We start from the raw sequence: 12,254 nt of genomic DNA on the forward strand, positions 1-12,254 counted from the left end.
ATTAAGCCCTGATACATAGATTATCTTGTGTAAGGTAATTGAATGAAGAGTATATGAATTATAAGAAATGAAATAACTACAGTGGGATAACATCCTGCTTGTTTTATCTAAATTAACCCATTTTTGGGGCTGTTTCTGAGCAGAGCTGGCCCATGTCAAGTTTATTTTGCTCACAGAAGGGCATGAGAAGAAGGGATTGCCCTGAAGCATTAGGCCAGTGTTTATGATCAGTCTCTCCTATACCAACATTTCACTTCACGTCTGTAGCTCACGTGGGCTCAGCCAGCTTTGGGAGGGTTTTACTAAGAGAGGTAAATACTTTTTGTTTGAGGTTTTTCTGGAGGAATCAGATTAAAAATATTTAAGCATTATAAAAGCTTCTGACCTGAATGAACAGCGTAAGAGACCCAGGGGTCTCTTTTACCTTTGGCTTTTTTTTTTTTTCCACCTGGAGAAAACTTAATGTAATAGCTACAGTGTACTATAATCTGTCTCTCAGGGGTCCCATTCAGAAATTTATCTTCCTCATCTCTGGCATTTAAATCTGGCCACTACTTCCCAAGGAATTTTAAAGGGAGATGTTGAGATGTTCATAGTTTAAATGCATGCAGATGTCAAATTGCTCTTCTGAACTATATTCAGCAACCTTAATGGGAAAAAAATAATCCTATGTTAGAAATTTGTAGGAATGGGATTTGTTTTTCCTTTTTATCATCTATTTCCTTAAAGCTGTTGAAAAATGCAACCTAGAAAATTTCACTCTAACATCCTGCAGGCGGATGGTGTTCCTTGGGGAGCCCAATTTGCCAAGAGTTGAAGAAGTGCTGTGCTGATGGTGAGGGGCTGGCCTTAAGCTGGTAAGCAACAGGTAATGAAGTAACCAGAGATGGCATCTTCCTTGTGAAAGGCAATGTTCCTAGAGGAGAAAGATAAATAATATTGGCTCAATATTAACCCCAGATTGCTGGACCCACTTTTTCCCACTGTACAGTGTTTGAGCAGTGTCTACAGAACTGGCCCAAGCCACGATGTCAATGATGCCACGAAGGTGTAGGTGAGGGCGAAAGCTGCCCAGCTGATAGGACAAGGCTGTGTGACCTCCCTCTGCTTCTGCAGACGTGTCACTCCGTGAAGACTGCAGCTTAGCTTGATTCATCCAAAACGCTTCTATTTTATTTCTGTCTGAAGTGGCTTTGGAAGCTAACCCAAAGGTGTTTTTCTGACTGAACAGGTTTTGTTGATATACGCAGTGGGGACTGGAGAGAATGCAGAGATAAGCATACAACAACTGAATTGTGTAAATGAACGGTTGTGACCCTGAGTTGTTCCAGCAGTTCTGTGATTTAATACTCTCTGCTTCGAGTGAGATTTACTGCACAGTCCTCATCTGCAGAGTCTGTAGCGCAGAATTTTGTTGTGCTAGATGTATCTATTAAATGACTTCCAGCTTCCTTTACGCATTGTTCCAAAAGGGGAAAATTTATAGAATAGGAGGCAAAAAATGTTTTATTGCAAGATAGAAAGAAAGGAGGATTAAAAAAATGGGGAAAAAAAGATATTGACGTTTGCTAGTTGGCTTTTCATGTTAATCCTCTTTAATACACACGTGACTTCAACTGGAAAGCCTCTCACATTTTTCAATCTGTTCAGGAGCACTGAGCTTAGTGACAGTCATAAGAACCTTTAAAAATCTTTAAGCAGTTTGTATCCCCTCTCAGTGTCACTCTCTGGCTTGGCAGGCTGGCCCTGCTCAGAGACCTAGGACCAAATGATTAATACTAACCCTGTGTCTATGTATTTCAAGTAGTCTGTTGTGCCATGACTAGTGATTCAGAATGATGTGTCAGAAATTGATGTGTGGATTTTAACACAATTTTTGAAAAAAGGATTAAACAGCATTTTTATTTTCAGAGTGCAACTTGATATTTTGTAACATGTGCCATAAAAAACATACCCTGGAATTCCCTGGATTTCAGTTGTCAAGATATTTCAGAAGAACTACTACAAGTCCTGAAAGGACATGCAGAGCGTAATTATGAATGCTTTCCTTCCTGAATGACCACAGAGGTTATAAATAAAAAAAACATAGTACAATAGATCACTCTGTCTGTTGGGTTGTCAAAGTCACGGTTCACACATCGTCATTCGCAGCACTTATCCAGATTGATTCTGATGTCTCGAGAAGCTGGATTTTACTACCTTATGTACTCAGACCTACAGATATGGGGCTACTTTTTTTTTTTCTCTACTGGCAGGTCTCTTACATGGATTATCATGAAATACAGTCTGACTGGGAACAATTTAACAAATAATTCTGGCGTATATGGCCTGACAGTGTGGAGAAACTCTATCACATTGTTTTACACCTTAAAATAAAACTGTACCTTTGACAATTCAGAAGAAAGACCAAACAGTTAGAAAAGAAAGAAAAGAAAATGGTCAGGCTTGTTTTTGCTTTTTTTTTTTTCTTTCTTTTCCTTTCTTTTTTTTTTTTTTTTTTTTTTTATTATTCTCACCTTTAATTTTTTTGTATCATCTAAGCGTAAGAACTGAAAAAGACAGCTGACTGTTTGAAATGCTACCAGTAGTATGCTGAGCTGTACTAGAGGTTATTTTTCTCTCCTTTGAGGTATCGTGCTTATTTTTGCCTAAATTTCAAACATGGTGATACTGATGAACTTTACTGATGATCCCTTTCATATTGTATGGCATGAGATAATGTCACAGTCTGGAAACACCAGACAAGTCGTTTAGCTCTTCTTATATCTCATCCATTATGAGCGCTTGGACTTTGTTGTGTATAAACGCTTCAGCCAGTTTGTATGCTAGTGTACATGGCAAACCTACAGAAATTGAATGGAGGGTGAAACAGGGACAATATATCTGGAAAGATCTCTCTTGCACGATGATTGTGGGATGATATGTCATAAATATGTATGTGGATCCATTTTGTCATTCAAAGTATTATCCTTAAATCAAATTTTGATTAATTGATTCCGACAGTCTTCTTCCTACTTGGTTTCCAGGTCCTGTCTAGTATTAATGAGTGCAATGCAAATTTTAATACTGTTTTATAAACATAAATGTGTCAGTTATAGTTTCATGCACAGCTTCTTTGTTAATTCAGAAGGTCATTGTAAAATTCATATGTGCATGTGAAATAAAAAGAAATTGATCTTATTCTTGTAAAATGATGCAGTGAGGGTAATTAAAAGTGAGACTTCATGAAAGGAGGGAAAGCCCTTTGGGAATGTGACCCCGACAAGTCTCGGAACCAAGTCCACAAATCCTACCAGCACTAAAATTCTGATGGCAGGTAGTACAACTCAGTGGGAATGCTGAATAGTACTTGATATTATTAAAAAAAAATGAAATACCAGTAAAGCAGCATGTGACTGCACTTAAATAAACCTTCCATCAGGTGATATTTGAAAGATAAAACTTACATAGGGACAATGTATGAATGAAAGCAGCCAGGCAGGCTGGGGGAGTGGCCATCAATTTATGCACACAACTGCATTTTCAACATAATTAGCTGTCTAATTGAGCATTATAATTTAACTGACGCATTTAAACATGTAATTTATTTGAATGCATGCTGCTTGTAATCTGTTTTAAATGTTTTGCTCTTCAGGATGGTGTCAGACTCTAGAGGATGGGACTATCTTTCTGACGAACAGAAAAATAACCAAAACCAATATACTGAAGAGCCTTGGGAGCAAATAAATTTCTGTAATTTCAAACCAGTAGAGGAGTATGGCAGCAGAAATGGCATGCAGAGGAAGCCAAACAAAACCTGGCTATCTACTCAGCATACTTGTAGGCAGCAGCTTTATTTCAAATACCAGGGAGGCTGTGCAGAACTTCATGTTATCAGGTTATCGTGCAAAGCCACTAGTTTGCCTGACAGGTACGTAGGAAGGACATTTTGGTAACAGAGAAGTTTAAACTGCATATCTGTCTTGTCTGGAGGAAAGAAGCGTCCCTTTCTCACCGTGATAGATATTGCCAATGGGTACAATTCAATTTGCTCAAAGAGGCGATTGAAAATGTTTAGCCTGGGTACTTTCCACACAATCTGGCCAATTTATATTTATGCAGGGGGTGGATTCTGGACCCGGAGTTGATAGACTACACTACAAGGCAATCACTCAAATAGAGGTTTTTCGTTTACTTCTGCAGCGATGATGCTGGGGTTGTGTTGAAGCCTGCCTGCCATTTCAGTTCCTATTTCTGTCTTGCAGTCCTTATGGCAATGCTTCGGGTATGGCTTTTCATATCTGAACAGGGACCAAGCCATATAATCCCTAGGCTCTGATAAAATACAGAGAGCATCAGAGGAAGGAGCCAGAAGTACCTTCATCCACCCTTGCATCCTCTCTTGTGTGCTGAAAAATTCACTCTTCTGGTGATAGCTAAGCACATGGACATTTATTTCCGAGGAAAAAACAAACTAATGCATATTTACTTTTGTTCCCAAAGTGTTATTTTTACTTTCAGTCTTTGTTTGCTGAACAAAATTGTTACAGGTTTCCTTTTAACCCAGTAAACTTTTGTACTGCTATACCTCGTTATATATTTTGTGGTGCTGAGTTTTGAATCTGTTGCTTCAATTACGGAAACTGCCAACAGACACGAAAATCCAGAGTGTAGAGGCTGAAGCGTTCCTGCTTTTTAGCTTTGGAATTACTTTTGCATACTCTGACAATTTTCTCTTATAAACAATGCTGGTGATAGCTACAGCTGTGGAATGCAAGAAAACTAATGCAAACTTAGCGGGCAAAAGAAGGAAGAAAACATTTTTTTTCAACTCAGAGGTTTGCACAATTCCTGGCTTTTGCCCCCATCTTCCTCTCCACTCTCTGCTCTCCCAAGTCAGTTACTAATCGTCAGAGGTGGAAAAGAGGAAACATATGCAAGGCCATGTGAGAGGAAATACAAATGTGTGGGTGTTTTACCCCGAGGAGTTGCAGCTTGCTTTCTGACAAGACATATTGTGGTTTCACGTCATTTGAGTTTATTATGCTCAGCTCAAGGTAGGATTTAAAGGAAAAAAGTTCTGCCCCTAGTATATGTAAGGCTAGGAGTTTTTGCTTTGGTCTTTAGACTAAGTGATTGAAAATTGCATTTGTATTGTTTGTGTAAATCAACAGAAAATGCACCAAGTGAATGGGCGATACATTGCACTCTTCGCAGTGGGAAGATTCGTTCATTTTCAGATTGAAAAAGATGGATTCACTTATTAGGAGATCCTGAACTTTATAGAGATGGATTTTGTATATATGGATAGATCAGGCTGGGATAAGACAAGCCCAACAGTTAAAACTGAAACAGGGTTTGTAAAAAGCTTTACCAAGTCTTGGAGAGACTTGCCTGTCACTGTGGTTCCAGTTCTGTTGGTGCATTGGTTCCCAAATACATAGTTGCATGTGTGCCATGCAGAAGACCAGGGGACAGGGAACACATCCAGGAAAACTGGACTTTGTAACACTCATGGGAAGATGAAGGAAGAGTTAGTAAGATGGATGGTGGCTTAGAGCATTGTTTCTCATTTCCAGCTCTCTGACAGAATAATTGTCAGGAGGTTGGATTCCGATTTTGTCACCCAGTGTGTTCAGAGTAGATTTTGTCTTGGGAAGTAGTATTAGAAATGTAAAGCCAAATACATCCTATGACATAAAATTCTTCAGTCCTTTACACTGTGCTTCATGGAGATATCCTCCATTCGGTACAGCTTAGCAAAGATGACAGCCCATCAAAAACCCTCTCTGTTCTGGCTACTCGATTTGTTGGTGCTTGTTGGTGTTTTGACTATCAGCGCCTCTTCTGTTTTTCCTTAATGATAAAGGAGCAGTGAAGCCTTTCCCATTTGAGAAAGGACCTGAGAACTGAGCAGGGGGCACAGTTCTCATCTGCCATCCTGGTGCATGACCCTTGCCAGCCAGCTGCTGTAACTGGATGCTCACAGTCCTGGCCCAGCTTTGTAGCTGTAGTGCCAGTCACCGTATATTAATTCCTCTAAATATCCCAGGAGGTTTAATTTTTTTTTTTTTTCTCCCTGAGGCACACAGGTAGGAGTTGGAGGATCAATGGAATCACTCCCAAATTACCTGTAATAGAGTGGTTCCCATTCTGATGATATTGCTGGTTCTAGGGAAAAACAGACAATACTGTCTTTCTACTCTTGAGTTGGAAGATCTAGCATGTCTCTGCTGCAGCCAGCTGAGGTAAAAAGCAAAGCCAAAAATGACCTGAGAATTTAAGTTGTTTGAGAATAGATAGTGTGAAGTGTATTGAAATACCTAAGCTGTCTTTCTTTTATCAGTCAGTGAGGGATGGTGCCTATGGAGGAATCACAGAGAAGATGAAACAGCAAAGGAGGTTTATGGAGGAGGTTCATAAAGGAGTTTATGATGTAGACACTACAAGTGTCTACATTGCATATGTGACTGAGGTCTGAGCCCTGGTCCTCGGTCCTAATTCACTATTTATTCAGCCTGCTAGCTAGTCTGCCTCAGAAACCAGGGCCCCTGGGTGGAGAGGGAGAACATTTGCCCTCTGTGGTTTAAGCTGGTGTGGTTGGCTCTGCCCTGGAGGGAAACAGATGTGGCAGCCCTCAGACAAGGTTAAAAAGTGACACTGATGCTAAAAGGCAATGTCTGTTTCCTCACTGAGGTTTCTGCTTGATTGTGCCCTAGTGTGGACACACAAGGCTGGCTCAGAGCTGGCTGGTCAAGTCCTCAAATGTGTAATACTGACATAGCATAAAGGGCAGGCAGGACAATAAACAACTCTAGGATAAACTGCCTGCTAGGTAGGGGCTTACCTAAACTATCTGGAATATTGATGGGGTCTGGGGTCAAAGAATGAATGAGACATTATTCATTGAGACTCACAAGACTTGGGCATTCATTGCCCTGGAAAGGGGTATGGAAAGATAAAGAAAAATAAGAGGAAATTCAAAAAGGCTTCTACTTTAGCTCAGAATTTGAAGAGTTTACTTTAAGTGGGAGAAAAGGTGAGAATAAAAAAAAGGAAAATGAAAGTAAAGGACAAGTAACAATATCTCTGGAGTACCAAGCATGTTACTTTGGTGCCTGAGGAAGTGCCTTACATCTGTGTGGTTTTCAGAAAACCAAACTGGGGTATGGTACTTTCCCAGCTTCTCTGAAAGGTTGTAATAAACTGAAGTTAGTTAATTATTAATTTTTATAATATCCTTAAATTATTATCATGATCTCTTTGCTTAGACAATTTTCCTGTCCAAATAGACATTTATTCTGAAGCTTTAAAAATTAAGAATAATATATATATATCTATATACATATATAAATCCTACATTGTGTAACCTGAATAGAAATTGACAAAGGAGAAAGCCAGGTGTCCACCAGCTTAAATTTCTGTGATACTTTGAGCTGTTCTCCAGTAAGTGTTCATATGGTTTATAGTACAGCATCTTTCAGTAACCATTTCTAGCCCTGTATACATGGAAGGAGTACGTTTTACAGGGATGTATTGTGCTACTTGAAAACGACCGTAGTTAATTTCATGTACTGTTTTTTACTGAAGTACAGTTATTATTTGTGTGTTGACCCACAAAGCTGATAAACTACCCTGTAACAGAGATGTCTCAGGAGAGGTCAGCTTCAGTGTGTGACAGGTTATGCTGTGGGACACATTTGCATTTGCTTTACGGACAGCTGGCTAGATGCATTTCTACTCTAAGTATTGGCTCCAAGTCTTAGTGGCGTGTGTGTGAGAGAGGAGCCTGAGTCTGTTATCTCATAGCGTTCCCCTCTGCCACCCTCCCTATGGTGAAGAGTCAGGACCCTCTGGAAAAGCAAGAGCAATACTGATTATATCACTTTATTTTAAGGCAGGAGTCCTCAAAGTGTACTCTTATAGAGTCCTCTAAGTATACTCTATAGAGTCCTCTAAACTCTCCTCCTTGATGTGAAAACAAGATATTAAAAACACTGAAATTAGTGTATGTTTAGTTGTAAAAGAGCCTATGATAAAAGCGGAGGCATTTGGTAGAAGAGCTCTTCGTCTTTGGCCTAGATTAAGTTTGGGAGGGATGGCAAAAAGCTAGAAGTGATGCGTTATAAGCAGAGGGGATTTATCTGCCAGTTGTTTGTAAGCTTATATATGAAGAATGAATTTGAAATGTACTTAGAAATCCATGGCACTGCTTTTTGTTTTCCTGGAGACATGGCTTTTAAGGCTCTGGCTACCTTGTGCTTCCCTGCAAATGTGGTGCTGGGGTCTGGACAGAAGAATGACAGTGAAGAGGGCAGATTTCTGATGGTGCAGCTGACTTGCACATAATTTTGAAATCTAATGTGGACAGCATGGAGATACCCTCATCATACCCACACACTGCCTATGTTTGCTTTACATTGGCTTCATAATCTTATAACTAAATATCACAAAACATGAAGAAACGACTACGCTTAGATAGACCGTATCTCTGAAGAGTGCACTATGAATGTGGAAAAGAGGAACTTCACTTTCAAAGAAGAAACAGAGCCTGATCTCATCACTAAGATGTTCTGATCTATTAAAATGCAGGAATAATATATGGAGCAGCACCAGTACAAACCGCTGAACTGCCGTGGCAGTGCTCCAAATGAGTGCTCTTTCTGATGGAGTTTTTAATACTTCAAGAAGACGTAGTATGTGCATTTAGATGCCAATAAAATGATTCCTCCTAGGATCCATAGGGCACATTTCCATGCTAAATTACGATGCCAGTGGGAATGATTGACCACCAATCATCAGTGAAACATCTCTGCACACCCGCATAGAGTAGTGCTTTTGCTTTTCTGCTGTTTAATCCCAGCTTGTGGTAAACTGTCACTGCTTCAAGCCTTGACTAAGAAGATTTTGTCCATCTCTCTGAAAGCACATGTTGTGCCGTTGCTGTTGATGTTAAAGAAGCCATAACTACCTGGTAGTTTATTGACTGGAGCCTGACCTTATTGTGTTCGTGACCTGCTAGAAGCTGTGGCCAGGACTTGGTTGGTCTCCAGACAAAAAGCTATATTAAAGGAACCAAAAGAGAAACCCATGGATGCAACTACATTGCTGCATCTGACAATTGAGAGAGAAATGAGAAGTGAACTAAAAATCCCATTACAATTATTCTTGGGTGCTTGGCTAAGAGTGTAGTTTTCTATTTCAGAAAAATCAAATAACTTTGAATCTATGCTCTCTGTATAGTCTAAGTTCCATGCAACAGGAGGGGAATGAGCTCATTAAACTTGACATAAAAGAAGGGTGGCCTTCTCTTGGGGTGAGAATAAGGAATTGGAGTTCAGATTAAGACAAGTGATCTGAAAGATTTCCCTGTGGAGTGGCCAGTAAATTAAAATTTTGCTCGAGTTCTTGAAGCCCCCTTTCCAAGATTTTGTATAGATTATTTTAGTGACAGGATTCAGTGGCTGAATCTCTCTGCCACACCTGTGAACTGGGATAGGTATCAGTAACTCTTTTAAATGATTTTTTAGGAAGATTTGACTCATCATGGAAGGACACAATTCACATAAAGTACAGGGCCTGGCCAAGCAGAGGAGTAAGGTAAATGCCCCAGCATCCTATTTCTTGTGTACACAATATGGGATAAATTGTATGAAAAATACAATAAAAGCAAATGGGGAGTAGTTAAATTGCCAAGTCTAAATGTGATAATCTAAGCAGCTCTTACATGATTTTTTCACATTATAAGCTTTTTACCTACTGTGAAAAGCTCTTATCAAGCAAAAGGAGAAATGAAGTAGCAAAGAAAACCTTCTCGGTGCTAATTGACTGTCTCGATTTTTTAGATATCCTAACTTTTCAGAAACACCAATTAATTTTGTTCATAAGCTCTGCCTAGGCTGAGACAAGGAAATTCTCCGCTTCCTGAAGCCAACAAGAATCTTGCTGTTGTGACAGGTATCTGGCACATGCAGTTTTGACAGAAATTTACCCCCAAGGTCTTGATTCTTGGAAGTCATGGGGGCATCTCAGCGTGTGCATCCAAAAGACAAGGAAAAATAACACAGTGACTCTGAAAATTGTCTCATTCTGCTGATTCAAACAAAGAAAAGTTGTTTAGTTTATAATTGCATAGATCCCATATATGAAAAATGAGATGGTATGAAACACAATCATGTTTCCATGCATGCAGGGCTTCAGTAAGAATCGGCTTTCTCTCATTTGGAGCTTTTTTGCTTGGCACCAGGGAATGATGATTCTTGCCCATTAAAAAAAAAATCATTAAAATGTCAAACAGTTTGGCTGAAATCATCATGGTTGCTGTTTGAAATAAAGCTCTAGCGGTGAGAAAAATAGGAAGGATTTCTGAAATCCCTTTTTTTCTTCGCTAGCTGAAAATTGATAGGCAGCTATCAGCAAATTGGAGACAGGGAATCTTTCAGAAGTATTTCCTTTCTAAACTGCTATCGTTGTCTGCAGTCTTCTTGAAACCAGACTTTTATTTGCTGACTGCGTAGGCATTTTGTTGGAAGCCTTTTACTGAAAATACAAGAAATAACATTTGAATTGCTTTTGGATTTCTTCTAGTATTTTTTTTTATTATTATTATTTTTAAATTCTCTGAACTGGGGATATATTTCATTCCTTCTCTCTCTCTCTCTTTTTTTTTTTTTTTGGTTTTGTTTTTCTTCGAAGTATCTTCTTTGTATTCAGCACAAATTGGAATGCAAAATAATTGAGTTTGCGAGTCTCTGACTACAAAATAACACCTCCCCTGCATTCTCTGAAATCCCATTTTTTTTAACTAAAATTTTGGACTGTAGTAGAGACAATACCAGATTGTTTTCATCTTCTTGCAGTTCCAGGTTTTCATTACAACATAAAAACCTGTCCTGATCTACTGACACTTCTGTACTTCATGATGATGCTTTTCTCACTTAATTCCCAATGACACGTTAGCTTTTAAATTTCTTACAGATTGCTTTTTTTTTCCCCAACGCTAGTTAAAATATTTCTTAACATTACAAAAGGAACAGAAAATCCCCAGTCCAAACTTTTCAATGTTAGATTATCTACATGAAAAAAAAAAAACAAACACTTGGAGGTATTTTGCCCTCCTTTGACATTTGAAACCGTACTACCACTTTCCTACAGGGCTGCTTTTCAAGGCTGGAAACAGTCAGGATTATGCAGAAGACTCAGCTCAGTTTTCTAAGCAATGTTTTCAAGCTGCACCACCCACACAGAAGACTTTGGGGCTTTCCTTGCTTCTTCGGTCTTGCTGTACTTCCTTTTTGATTCCCGTGTCTCCAGTCACTGTGGCAATGTGTGGCCTGGAGGCTTGGCTTGCGACTCTTGATTTGCTTGATGCGATGAGCAGATATACAAATGTCTGGAAGGATTATCAAGATATGCTTGCTACACCTTCAATTGAAGGAGGTTTTGTGGGCTTGAGAAGTGGAAACTCAAGTCCAGACTTGAATTTTAGGTCTTTTACTTTGTTGTGTGTGTGTTGTAGCATTCCCATACAGGGGAATGCTCTCTGTGTGTGTGTGTGTGTGTGTGTGGTAGCATTTCCCAGGGGAAATATCCACATTATACCTTCTTCAGAATCAAGGTGTAGCAGTGTCCAGGTATTTGGCACAAGCTCTACTAGTGTGAAAAACTTCAGTGCCGCAGTATCGAGTGTTTTCAGCCTATGAACCGCTGCAGTACCTTTACTTTCCGCTTGATGCTTGAGTACTTTATCTGCTAGAGTACTGCAGGGCAGCTGTCAGAGGGGTTATCACAGCCAACAGGCGTGGTGCCAGCAACACTGCTGGTCCTGGTGGCAGCTGTCAGGCAGTGCTGTGGGGCCTCTCCCCTTTGGGTAGCACTGTAGCTCTTGGGAGATTTTGGGTGCGGGAGCCCTGCCTGCCTGCCTGCCCACCTGATAAGGGATTCTGTCTGAAACAGGCAAGGGATGGGGTAGTCCAGGGCTGATGGTGTGATTCAAAAGGAAACCATTTCACAGTGATGATCTAGGTTATGCTTTAAAATGTTTGCTCAGGAGAAAATGTCTATGGATTGGGGGAAAACAAAAACAAAATAACAATGAGGAAAAACAATAAAAGGCTCTGCACAATGACAGCTGCCATTAGGGGTTGAAAGTTTAGTTTCAGAGAATCGTCTTTAGAAACATTACTTTCAATAATTTCATCAGTCTAAAGAAAATTGCACCTTTTATCTTTTTGTTCTGTTTCCAGAGCAGATTTTTATGGCAGAATAGGGCCTTT

Source organism: Anser brachyrhynchus (assembly GCF_964034855.1).
Source record: "Anser brachyrhynchus genome assembly, chromosome: 4".
NCBI classification, from domain to species: Eukaryota; Metazoa; Chordata; class Aves; order Anseriformes; family Anatidae; genus Anser; species Anser brachyrhynchus.